Consider the following 12,431-nt stretch of genomic DNA (forward strand, 5'->3'; position numbering starts at 1 on the left):
GTAAACCTGGTGATTCACAGACCTGTACCCCTGGGGATAAAAATATATGTTTATAAAAAATAAAAAATTAATAAAAAAAAAAGACCACGTACATACAACTAAAAAAAATAAAAAATAAAATGATTTTTATTTATTTATTTGAGAGAGAGGGTGAATGAGAGAAAGCACAGCAGGGTGAAGGGCAGAGGAGGCAGCAGACTCCCCACTGACAGGAAGCCTGATGCCAGACTCCATCCCTGAACTCCAGAACCCTGACTGAGTAGAAGACAGAAGATTAACAGACTGAGCCACCCAGGTGCCCCCATGTAAATTATAGAACTAGCATATCAATTTCCATAATGTAATCTATTAGAAAATTCGTTTGGGATTGTATTGAATCTAAATATCAATTTGGCGAGAATTGATATTTTTATTATCTGGGTCTTCCAATCAACAAACATGCTATTTCCTCTATTTAGAACCACTTTATTTTCTCTTAATATTATTTTATCATTTTATGTGTAAACAGTGTACATATTTTCCATTAGATTTGCTTTAAATAAATTATAATTTTATGCATTAAAATGGTATCTTTTGATATATTTCATTTTTTTAAAATTTTGAGACTAGTATACAGAAATATAATTGATTTTTAAATTTTTGCTACACCCATTTAATTCCAACAACTCATCTAAAACTTTTTTAGGTGTTTGTGATTATACTTATATCATCTTTAATAAAGAAGATTTTCATTCTCCTTCTTTTTTTTTAATATTATATTGCCCTTAAAAGGAATTACAGTAAAATATTGAATAGTACTGGAAGTCATCTTCAAATTATTCCCAATCTTGAATACCTTTCAATATTTCATTATATTTAATGGTATGATAATTGCCACAAGTTTATTTATAGTTATATTTTATCATATGAAGGAAATTCCTTTCTATGCCAACTCTGCTAAGTTTTCTTTATGTTTGTTTTAATCATAGAGGGCAAATTTCTAAAATTGTCTTTTCTGAATTTATTAAAAAATAAATTTTTATTTTCCTTTACTGTGTTGATGTGGTAAATTACATTAACTAATTTTCTAACGTTAAACAGCATTTTTGATCATGAAATATGACCTTTTTTATTTACTGCTGCATTCAGTTTGCTCTATTTTTGTTTAGAAGTTTTTATCTATGTTTATAAGAGAAACTGACCTATAATAGTCTTTTTCACAATTCTTTGTCAGTTTTGGGATAGAGGTTATGTACACCATATAAATTGAGTTGGAAGAGTTCCCTAATTTTGTGTTTGTTTTCTCTTCTCTGAAAGAGCATGCCTAAGATTTTCATGATTTTCTCTTTAAGTAACTGGTAAAATTCACTCAAGAAGCCATCTGGCCATAGAGTATATTTTATTTTTTGTAGAAGACTTCTTTATTAGTCATTTCTGTTTAACAGTTATGTACACTTAAGTGTTTTATTTCTTCTAATTTTCATTTTTGTAAGAGAAATTTTCCATAAGAGTTTGTGCATTGAATGTTGTATTTTTAAATGTCTAGCATAAAGTTGTTCCTAACATAAGCATTTATTACTTGTAAGATCTTTAATAATGCCTTTTTTTTTCCATTCTTGATTTTGATCTTTCTCTCATCAGTTTCATTCAAAAACTAAAATTTACCAATCTGGTAAACATTTCAAAGAGTTAACATTTGGCTTTTTTGCATGTTTGTTCCTATTTCTTTAAATTCTGTTCTACTTGTAATTCTATTCCTTCTCCTTTCTTTGGGTTTCACATTTATCTTTTGCCTATCTTTCTTAGATGGGTGGTCAAATGATTTTTTGATCCTTATTACCTTCTTATATAGGCATTTAAGTCTATAACTACCCCTCTAATTTCCTAAGCCACAATCTGCAAGTTGTATTTTCATTATCTCTCATAAATTTATAATTTCCTCTGTAATTTCTTTTTTGACTCTACTTAGACATATACATCTTAATTTAAAAAACATATGGGAATCTACTAGTTATCTTTTTGTTTTTGTTTTCCTGCTTAATTTGCTATGTGGTCAGAGAACATGGTCGACATAACTACAATCCTGTGAAATTTATTTAGATTTTCTATATGTATCAACAGATAATCTATTTTGGTTAAGGTTCTATATGCACTTCATTTGCATTCATATTCTCTATATGTTGGATTCAGTATTCGATATCAGTCATATCATGTTTGTTAATTCTGTTGTTCAAATATTCTATATTCTGTCTTCTTTCTGCTTTACTCTCTGGTTTTATGAGTTAATTTAGAGAAGTGTGTTAAAATGTATCACAAAGATCATATCTTTATTAGACTTCTTGGTAGTAGTTTGCCAGTTATTTTTGTTTTATATATCTGAGTATGTGTTAGCTAAATACACAAATTTATGATCATTATTCCTTCCTGAGGAATTGAACCTTTTGCCATTGTGAAACATTCTTCTTTATCTCTGTTAATGGTTTTTGCTTTGAAGTCTTTGATAATAATATAGTTACACAACCTGCCTTTTGGTTAAGGACTGCATGGTATGCATTTCTATTTTTTAAATTTTCACCTTTCTGTGTCCTTAAACTCTCTTAATTTGCATTTAGGTGGGTTTTACTTTTTACTTGGGCTGATAATTTTGTGTTTTTTAGATCATTAGGTCTATTTATTGTGAAAGTAATAGCTAACATCATTTGTTTTCAAATGTAAAATCTTACTATTTCCTCTAGGTATGTCTCACTTTTTCTTTGAACTTTTTCTCCTTTTTGTCTGATTTTGGATGAATTGAGGTTTTTAAAACCTGTTTATTTCTTCCCTCTGTTACCTGACATTATTTACTTTTATTTTTTAGTATGACACTAGAAATTAGAGCATAAGTTTTTCTTTTTTTAAGATTTTATTTATTTATTTATTTAACAGAGAGAGATCACAAGTAGGTAGAGAGGCAGGCAGCAAGAGCTGGGGAAGCAGGCTTCCTGCTGAGCAGAGAGCCCAATGTGGACCTCAATCCCAGGACTCTGGGATCATGACCTGAGCCGAAGGCAGAGGCTTAACCCACTGAGCTACCTAGGCACCCAATAACTTCTTAACGTATAAAAAGTTGATATAAAATGGCACATTTTCCCCCCAGGCATTTCAAGGACACTTTAATTCCGTTTCCCTGTTTCATATCTTCTAAGCTTCTATTTTATATTTTAATTCTGTGTGTGGTGTGTAAAACCCTAAAACATATTATGCATTTAAGTTTTACAGTTACTATTCATTTAGATGTATTCAAGTTTACCTTTTTGTACTTTCTGTTCTTCTTCATATATTTATTTTACTTCCTTCTGAAAAATACCCTTTGAAATTTCTTTTTGTGTGTTACTGTTATATATAAACCTTTCTAAAAACTATTTTTCTGAAAATGTGTTTATTTCAGAAGGATGATTTTACTTGTTATAAAATTCTAGGTTGGGGCACCTGGGTGGCTCACTGGGTTAAGCCTCTGCCTTCAGCTCAGGTCATGATTTCAGAGTCCTGGGATCGAGCCCTGCATTGGGTTTTCTGCTCAGCAGGGAGCCTGCTTCTCCTCCACTCTCTCTCTGCCTGCCTCTCTGCCTACTTGTGATCTCCATCTCTCAGATAAATCAATAAAATCTTTAAAAAAAAATAAAATTCTAGGTTTACCTTTTTGTCTTTCAACAAGGCAGATACATTTCAATGTTTTCTGACTTCCATTGTTTCTGTTATAAGGTCTGCTGTCGGTCAAGCAGTGGTTCCTTTGAAAGTAATTCGTCTCTTTGCTCAACTGCTTTTCAGACTTATTCTTTGTCCTTAGTTTTCAGTAGTTTTATGATGATAGGTGTGATTTTCTCATAAATTATATTACTTGGGACTCATTGGAATTCATATGTAATTTGTTTTTATATTTCAGGTATTGTCTCTTCAAATATTATTCCTTAAACTCTCTTCTTCTGGATATGTCTTAGAATGTACGTTAGAACCTCCCTTTTTATGTCTTTCACATTTTCCTTCAGTTTGTTTCTCTGTGCTGTATTTATGACTTTTTCATCTGACCTGTGTACTAGTTTCCTATTTCTGTTTTCAAATGTACCGAATATGCTATAAGTCTGTACATTGAGCTTTCAATTGTGGTAATTATACCATTCGATTCTAACATTCTCATAAAAGTTTTAAAATAGTTATTTTTAGCTCCTAGTTGTCATTATTTATTTTCACCCTAGCTTAGTGAATCAGGTGTCAGTAAATGCACTGGAATAAAAGTGGTCTTAGACACTGGGCTTACCTCTCTGTATTTCTGATTTCTCTTATGTTTTGGTCCGGTGATTTCTCAATGTCTTACTAGATCTCCAATGCCTTTGAGCACTTAAAAAAATATTTTATCTACATTATTCAGGGATTTTCCAATAGGATAGTTTTTTACACTAGCTATTCATTATTACCAGGGCTGAAAATCCAGAGCTGACTGATTTCAAAGTCCTTCAATGGTTATTTAGTTAAGAATACACACACACATGGAAACACACACACATTCATTAAAATATGCACACACACAAACACACATGTTCATTAAAATATCCATATAAATAGAATTAATAATTGTTGCCTTAAATATGCTCAATGTATTCTCTTGCTATTATATAAATATCCTTCACATCTGTGGTTATATCCCCTTCCACAAATCAAATGTTTATGTTTATGTAGTATTTTCCTCTCAATAAGACTTGCCAAATTGTGATATGTGGATAACATAGATTTACATATGTATTTTTATGGGAACAGTTATTAACATCATTGACAAATTCCACTGTCACTTTTTTTGGAGTACTACGTATTTGATTTGGGTATCAGGCTGAGACTAGCTTTATTAAATGAGCTGAGAAATATTTCCTCCTCTCCTACTTCCCAGAAGATATTATATAGAACATTTGCTGATTCTTGTTTAAAGATTTAGTAGTGTCCTTCAGTGAAGCCATCTGAGCCTGAAGAATCCTTTTTCAGAAGATTTTAACTTACGGATTCAATTTCCTCAATAGTTACAGGATTGTTCAAATTATCTGCTGCATATTGGGTGACTTGTACTGATTTGTACTCTTTGAGAATCTGATCTGCTTCATCCAAATTCTCAAACTTATGTATGTAGAATTGCCCACATTATTCCCGTATATACTTTTAAAGTCTGCAGAGTCTCTTTTTTTTTTTTTTAAAGATTTTATTTATTTATTTGACAGACAGAGAACACAAGTAGACAGAGGCAGTCAGATAGAGAGAGAGGGAAGCAGGCCCCCTGCCGAGCAGAGAGCCCGATGCGGGACTCGATCCCAGGAACCTGAGATCATGACCTGAGCCGAAGGCAGCGGCTTAACCCACTGAGCCACCCAGGCGCCCTGCAGAGTCTCTTATATGCGATTTCATCCTTGATATTGGTAAATTGTGTCTTCATTCTTTTCCTATTAGTATTGTTAAAGGATTGTCAATTTTATATATCTTTCTAAGAACCCAGCTCTTTTGATTTTGTCCATTGTCTTAGCATTTTCAATTTATTTGATCTCTGTTATTATTTCCTTCTTCTTGCTATTAATTTATTGTGCTCTTTTTTTTCCTGTCTTCTTGAGGTCAAAGCTTAGATTGTTGATTTGAGATTTTCTATTTTCTAATGTAATCATTTTCTGCTATTGCAGTAAGAGACCATCTGACAGAAAGAAAGAAGAAAGCATGGACCCATTGTCTCCCATCCTTCATTGATAAGGGTACTCAGTATTTCCAAAATGTGTTCCACAGTTCTGGATTAGTACTTCCTTCAGTGTCAGAGAAGTTCCTCTTAGTATCCCATGTGAAGGCAACAGTCAGAGATTCTATGGTTTAGGGAGAGGTACTTGAGTGAAGCTTATCACTTTAGCAGTAGTTGGAAAAACAGGTGTGCATAAGATGTGTTCAACATAACCTCAGTATCTCAGATTCCTTCCATCCTTCTTTTCTCCAACCTGAGCACACAGCTTTATTCCCTACAGCTTTGTGTGGTTAGAAAGCCCCCATATTTCAGGTGGTTCAGTTAGTTAAGTGGCCAACTTTTAATTTTGGCTCAGGTCATGATCTAAATATCCTGGGATCAAGCCCCACATCAAGAAAGTCACCATATTGCAAAAACTGAAGGCCTACAGAAACAAGGAGGAGAAAGGAGGCTTCAGTTTTTTAGCTGGGCATACTGTCACATCCAACAAGCAGGGCATGTGTCTATAGGGAGAAAAAATGAGAATGGAAACCAAAAATTTCTGTCACTATACTTAAGGAATGTGAAGCTGGAACAGGGCATCTCTGTGTCTTTAGCCTTTCTTTTTGAATGTTAGAATATTTAATCCATGGTCCTACTCCCCCAAAGTAATTTTATTTCTTACCTCCCACTCTCTCATTTCCTCTTTTTTGCTCCAGATCCTCATATTCTCTTTTCTAAAAATACCTCAAAACCGATAACTTCCCAATTAATTGTCCCACCCTAGATGATTTGCCTTTTGCCAAATGTAAGATTTTAAGAGGGTATGAAGTTCTCAAGACAGAAAATCAGGGCTCCATCAATGTTTAAAGAGAGGTGAAGAAAGAATAGACAGGGTGATTCAACACTAGGTATTGTCTATTGTTTCTGTGTTAAGACTAGAACTTCATTTTGATGGGGTACAATGCTATTAGCTCATTCTAAACACTGCTCTGGGTCTCTGTTCACCCTGCATAAAATATCTCCAAATCTTTATGTCAGCTACTAAGAAGAGGCCAACTATGCTCATTTGGATTCCAATTTCATTTTTTAAAAGATTTATTTATTTATTTGAATGAAATAAATTCAAATAATTTGAATTTGGGATAGAGAGAGACATCCTTCAAGCAGACTCCCCTCTAAGCATGGAGCCTGGTTCGAGGTTCTATTCCAGGACCTATGAGATCATAACCTGAGCCAAAGCCAAGAACTGGATGCTTAATCAATTGAGCCATCCAGTTGTCCCTCATTTTTTTTTCACAAAATATCGGCAAGAAATAAAATAAATAAACATTTTTTGGTACTCTTAGAAGGTACAGACAGCCCTTTTACTTCCACTGCCTCTGCTCTGACTCATCTTCTGTGCTAACTAAAAGTGGAGACAGGCAAAAAACAGGCAGTATACAAATAAAGAGGAAGAATCAAGAGTCCTAAAGAAAGATACAATGGATCCCTGCCTCTTATGAATCAGCAATAGTCATCATCTACCTAAAGACTCTTGACCAGCCTGGTTCCTCGCTCAATCTTATCCAAGTGACATTTATTTTAATAACAAGTTAAACTCATTATGTGAATTGCACAATTCTATTAGAATATTGTTATCCCATGTAAATGCCATTAGTTCCACAAATGAACTACTCTATGTGAAACTGCTTAGAAAACTATAAAGCACTTTACAAATGGAAGAAAAATTCTAATGTCCAAGAGAGAAAAACATTATACTAAACTGAAACCATAAAATGCTAAAGTACTCACTGATGCAGCTCCAATTCACAACTTCACCCTTTTTTGTATGAAAGGTAAAGGGAAGCAAAGTGTTTTCTTTGTAAGTCCCATTTCTGCAACTAAGATTCTTTAACAACTAACATGTAGTTTTATTTTTTGATTTGTTTTCCCATCTTACTCAACATATTTTATATCCCTTCTGTCTTCTTACAAGTGCCACTTTTTTGAAGGGGGAGGTAGGGTTTTTTAGGAAGTTTTAAAATATGCTGTTAATGAATGAATGGACAACTAATTACTTGCTAAATGCATTAACTCAAATCTGGGTCTGAAATTGTTTCAGAATTAATTTGGGACATATATGCACACCCTTGCTTATGTTTGCAGGGGGTATAATACATGGATTTCCTTTTGTATATGAAAAAAGTTTTCCTTTTGTATACACAAACCTGTCTATACACACACACACACACACACACACACACACACACACCCCTCACTGCAGGCTTATCTTACCTTTCAATCTATATTATTAAAAAAAAGATAAATTTGGGGTGCCTGGGTGGCTCCTAGTCATTAAGCATCTGCCTTTTGCTCAGGTCATGATCCTGGGGTCCTGAGATCGAGCCCTGCATCAGGTTCCTTGCTCAGCAGGAAGCCTGCTTCTCCCTCTCCCCCTCCCCCTGCTTGTGTTCCCTCTCTCGCTGTGTCTCTTTCTGTCAAATAAATAAAATATTTTTTAAAAAAGATAAATTTCTTAATTATGCTACTCATATATTGATTTCATTCTCTTTCACTTATTCTATCTCTCGCTCCCACCTCTCTTTCTCTCTCTCTCTCACACACACCAAATGTGATCTATGTACATATGTAGGAGGATTATAAATGATTTATTCACCAACTGAGCAAACACACAACTTCCATTCAATGGATCACAATAGTAATTATTCCCTAGACCTGATTTCTAAAAATGCTTTTACTTCTCTTTTCCCAAAACTCATTTCTTCCTACTACATAGGAGGCCTACTAGAGTATTTTTCTCTCAGTATAGAGACTGGATTTTCACTTTAGTTCAAACAAGAACTCTTGTATAAACTTTTAATAGCAGTGATAATTTTAGGGGTCCATCCATGGATATTTTGAATATGCAACAATTTCCTCTGATGAATGTTAGCCAGCATTAGGGTCCTATTAGCATTCATATTCACAGATAAGTATTACATTTTCCTAGACATTTTTAAAAACTTAGTTCTCAGATGATGGCACTGCCCAAAAATATGACCTCACCAACTAGGGTTCTCCTCTTTGGGGAGACTTTCCAAGAACTTAACATCAGTCTTTTTGTGAGGTAGAATACCCAGCTTATACTAGTCCAATGTCTTCTACCTGTCTGCTGCATCTGGTCTTCAGTGGCCTTATCAGTCATAACCACATCTTAATTGTCCTTAACCATTACAATGCAAATATTTCATATATATGTTTCAAGTATGTTTACCCTTCCTGATTTATCCCAAGATTTAGTGGGAAAAATTGAACCCTAACACCATTCTTCAGCTGAGCCCATTTCCTTAGTAAAACCTAGATTAGTCCATGTTACAGACTGAACTGTGTTCCCTCAAAATCCTTTTGCTGAAGCTCTAACACCAAATGTGGCTGTATTTGGAGATAGGGCATCTAAGGGACTAATTAAGGTTAAATGAAGTCATAAGGGTGACTTGAATTTAATATGGCTGCTGTTACTACAAAAAGAGACACACACTAGAGGTGTGTACACACAATGGAAAGATGTTGGGAAGACACAGTGAGAGGTAGGCCATTTGTAACCCAAGAAGAGAGTCCTCAGGAGAAACCAACCCTGACAGCACCTTGATCTTGGACTTTAAGCCTCCAGAGCTATGGGAGTAAATTTCTGTATTTCAGCCACCCACTCCATGGTCTTTTGTTATGGCAGCCTTAGCAAAATAATACAGTCCATTTTAAAATCTTCTAAGTAGTTGCAAGTTGTAAAAAAAAAAAAACCCACCAAGATCTTCATGCTCATTAGGAGTGCAGGGACGCTGCTGTCTAATGACCGCCCCACTCTTTCTTCCAGAGAATTCTTAATTTGTTTGTCCAACATTCTTCTCTCCTAGACTGGTAACAGATATCAACTGTCTGTCCATGGGAATAACATGGAATCTAGAATAAATGAATTATAGCACCCTTCACCTTGGCTGGTGATCATTCTGGAAAAAAAGCACATGACCTCACTGAACAAATCAGAGCCCCTCTCTGTTTTATGTTTTTCCTAAAACAGACCAAAAAAAGAAAAACAAAAAAAGGAACTGTTTCTTATATTGTCAAGAGGGTGTAGAGATGGAAGCCTACAATATGGAGAGAAAGGCACTCCATGTTAGAAAGAAACACACAGAAGAAAGGGGGGTAGAGAACTGGAAGAGAAAGAGATGCCAGTGCTAAAGTCTCAGGATCAAAGCATCCCTGAGATTACCCTCCCCTTTCCACTCTTTGTTTATGGAAATAAATACATTCTTCTTTTGTGCCAAATTTATTTTGTTTCTCTCTCATTAGAAGTCAAAGAGTCCCTCTAGTTTACAGTTATAAAGAACATAAAAATTATTCTTCCTTATCTTTCTTTCCCATTTATGATCTGCTTTCTGACCTTCCTTCCATTCGCTAATTCACCCTCTTTTGGGGCTTGGCCACGAAAATCACAGGGAAAAAATAGGGGGAAATCAAAGAGAATAAAATAAAAAGAGAAAAAAACAGAGAACTAAATGACATTTCCCCTTATAGTTTACAGCTCTGAAGTCATTTAAGTCCATTCAGAAGTGGGAAATGATAATTAAAAATCAAAGAACTAGGGCATCATGCCTAACCAGCAGATTCATAGTTCCTGAGCTCAAACTCTATAGATATTTCCTCAGGGCCTCCCTCCATAGCATTTCAACCTAAGAGATTTATTAAGATTCCTTTTTCGCATCCTCCCTGTATCCATCTAGCTCCTGATATCCACATGGCTACATATCCAATAGGCCTACATAAAAGTACCCCACTTCTTTCAAGCAGCTTACTGCCCACCAAATCTTTATCCCCGCTGTGTCCCTCCGATTCACCCCCTTGCACCACAAATTCTTGAAACATTGTCTTTTTATATCCTTCTTTATTCTCCCCCAATTAAAACATATCAGAATTATAGCCTATTCCCTTAGGGGTCCACTCAGTGACCAGCTGGTACTAATTTGGTCAAGTAGAGCTAAGATGTTACTGGTTGATAATGGATTAATATTTTATTCTCCCAGAGAACATTAACATTTTTATGGTGGCCTCAAGCAAAAGGTGTTAACCACATGGGGATGTCTGGTGTAGGTGTGCAACAAATATGTGGGAACTGATGGTATTTTAGCACCCCTCAATTCACATCATGCACACACTAGGATGTCTGCACATCTGGTCAGTCTTGCCCTTTGGGGGGATTCCATATCTACCACCAAAGAGCTTTCTCTTCTGTAGGAACCATTTGCCTTCCTCTCCCCCAAGTGACCTTCTCTTTCCTCCCGCGGGCTGATACCATTGTTCACCTTCCTTTCCTCTATTATTGCCTTTACCAGTGTCTATAGTTTTATTAACTCAGTAAATTTAGATTCTCTTAAAGAGCACATCAAAAGTTCAAGTCATGCCACACAGCCCTAGAAACAGTTCTTGAAACAGAAATGATGACTCCAAAGTTATTTCAGGTAAGAACTAGCAAATGTCATCAGAATGTTCCTGGTCATTTTATTGGCTTTAATTGAATAGTTCCCCCCAGAATCTATGGTTTACTGGGACCAAAGATAATATGGGAAGGTTAAATGGCAGGAACATGGCTCACAAGAAATGCAATATGGGCAGTTACATTAAAATGTTGGTGCTACGAGTTAAGCAGAACCTTGAAAAATAAAAGGGTGTCTTTGGAAGGTGCTGGGAAGGGATAACAAAAGCATGCTCCATGAGAGGTAGAGGAACACCAGCGAAGGAGGAGGATGGAGACCTGGAAGCTATTCTCAGGTTCTGGAGGTACCTTATCAAGGGGAGGCAGAGCAGAGTTATTGTAGATTGCTTCATAGGGCAAAAGTACAATCCCTGGTGAGTTATGTAACAAAAAGGAAGGTTTTTTTTTTTCCTCCTTTGAAGGGAGACCCTCCAACAAACAGTGTTGCCCAGCGATGGAATGAGTTGCCTTCCAAAGTTGTTGCTGGTAATATCTGGAAAGGGTCCCAAGGGCAGTGTGCAACAGCTTCCTGCACCTTTAGACTAGACAACTTCTTAACCACTCGATTCCACCATTTCTGTAAAACCATCAGCACTAGCTTAGTGGGCTGAACTCCACAGGCACCATCAGGTTTTTGTGTGAGTTACATGAAGAGGGAGAAGCAGGGAGACTCAGCTCAAGAGTCAGAGGATGTAGTGCTGCCAACGTGTCACCTGTTGGGCATTTTAATCTTTTGACTGGCTTCAGCCTGTTGGCTACTCACCTGCCCATCTATTCTCTAAATGAAGTGCTCTGGCAATTGAGTTCAATTCAACAAGCACGGATGCTGGGCTGCTATAAATCATCAGTCCCTTCCTCCCTGAGCCCTTCAGTGGAAGGAGTAATTGGTTAATTGCCAGAGTTGTTAACAAGAATTAAGAATTCAAGGGAATTGGCTAGGAATACAGATCTGTTGCAATATGGTTAGAACAAATGTGTTTGTAAGGGGGCAGAATTTTAGAAATATGCACACCTAAGTCAAAACCAATGAGTCTTAGAGTCCTTTATAAAAATGCCTGAGATTCACAGGGTCAGTGTCCCCTTCTCTGGGGGGCAAGCACTCTAAAAACTGCTCCCTCCTGGGGCGCCTGGGTGGCTCAGTGGGTCAAAGCCTCTGCCTTCGGCTCAGGTCATGATCCCAGGGTCCTGGGATCGAGCCCCGCATCGGGCTCTTCGCTCAGCCAG

The sequence above is a fragment of the Mustela nigripes genome, chromosome 7 (assembly GCF_022355385.1).
Source record: "Mustela nigripes isolate SB6536 chromosome 7, MUSNIG.SB6536, whole genome shotgun sequence".
NCBI classification, from domain to species: domain Eukaryota; kingdom Metazoa; phylum Chordata; class Mammalia; order Carnivora; family Mustelidae; genus Mustela; species Mustela nigripes.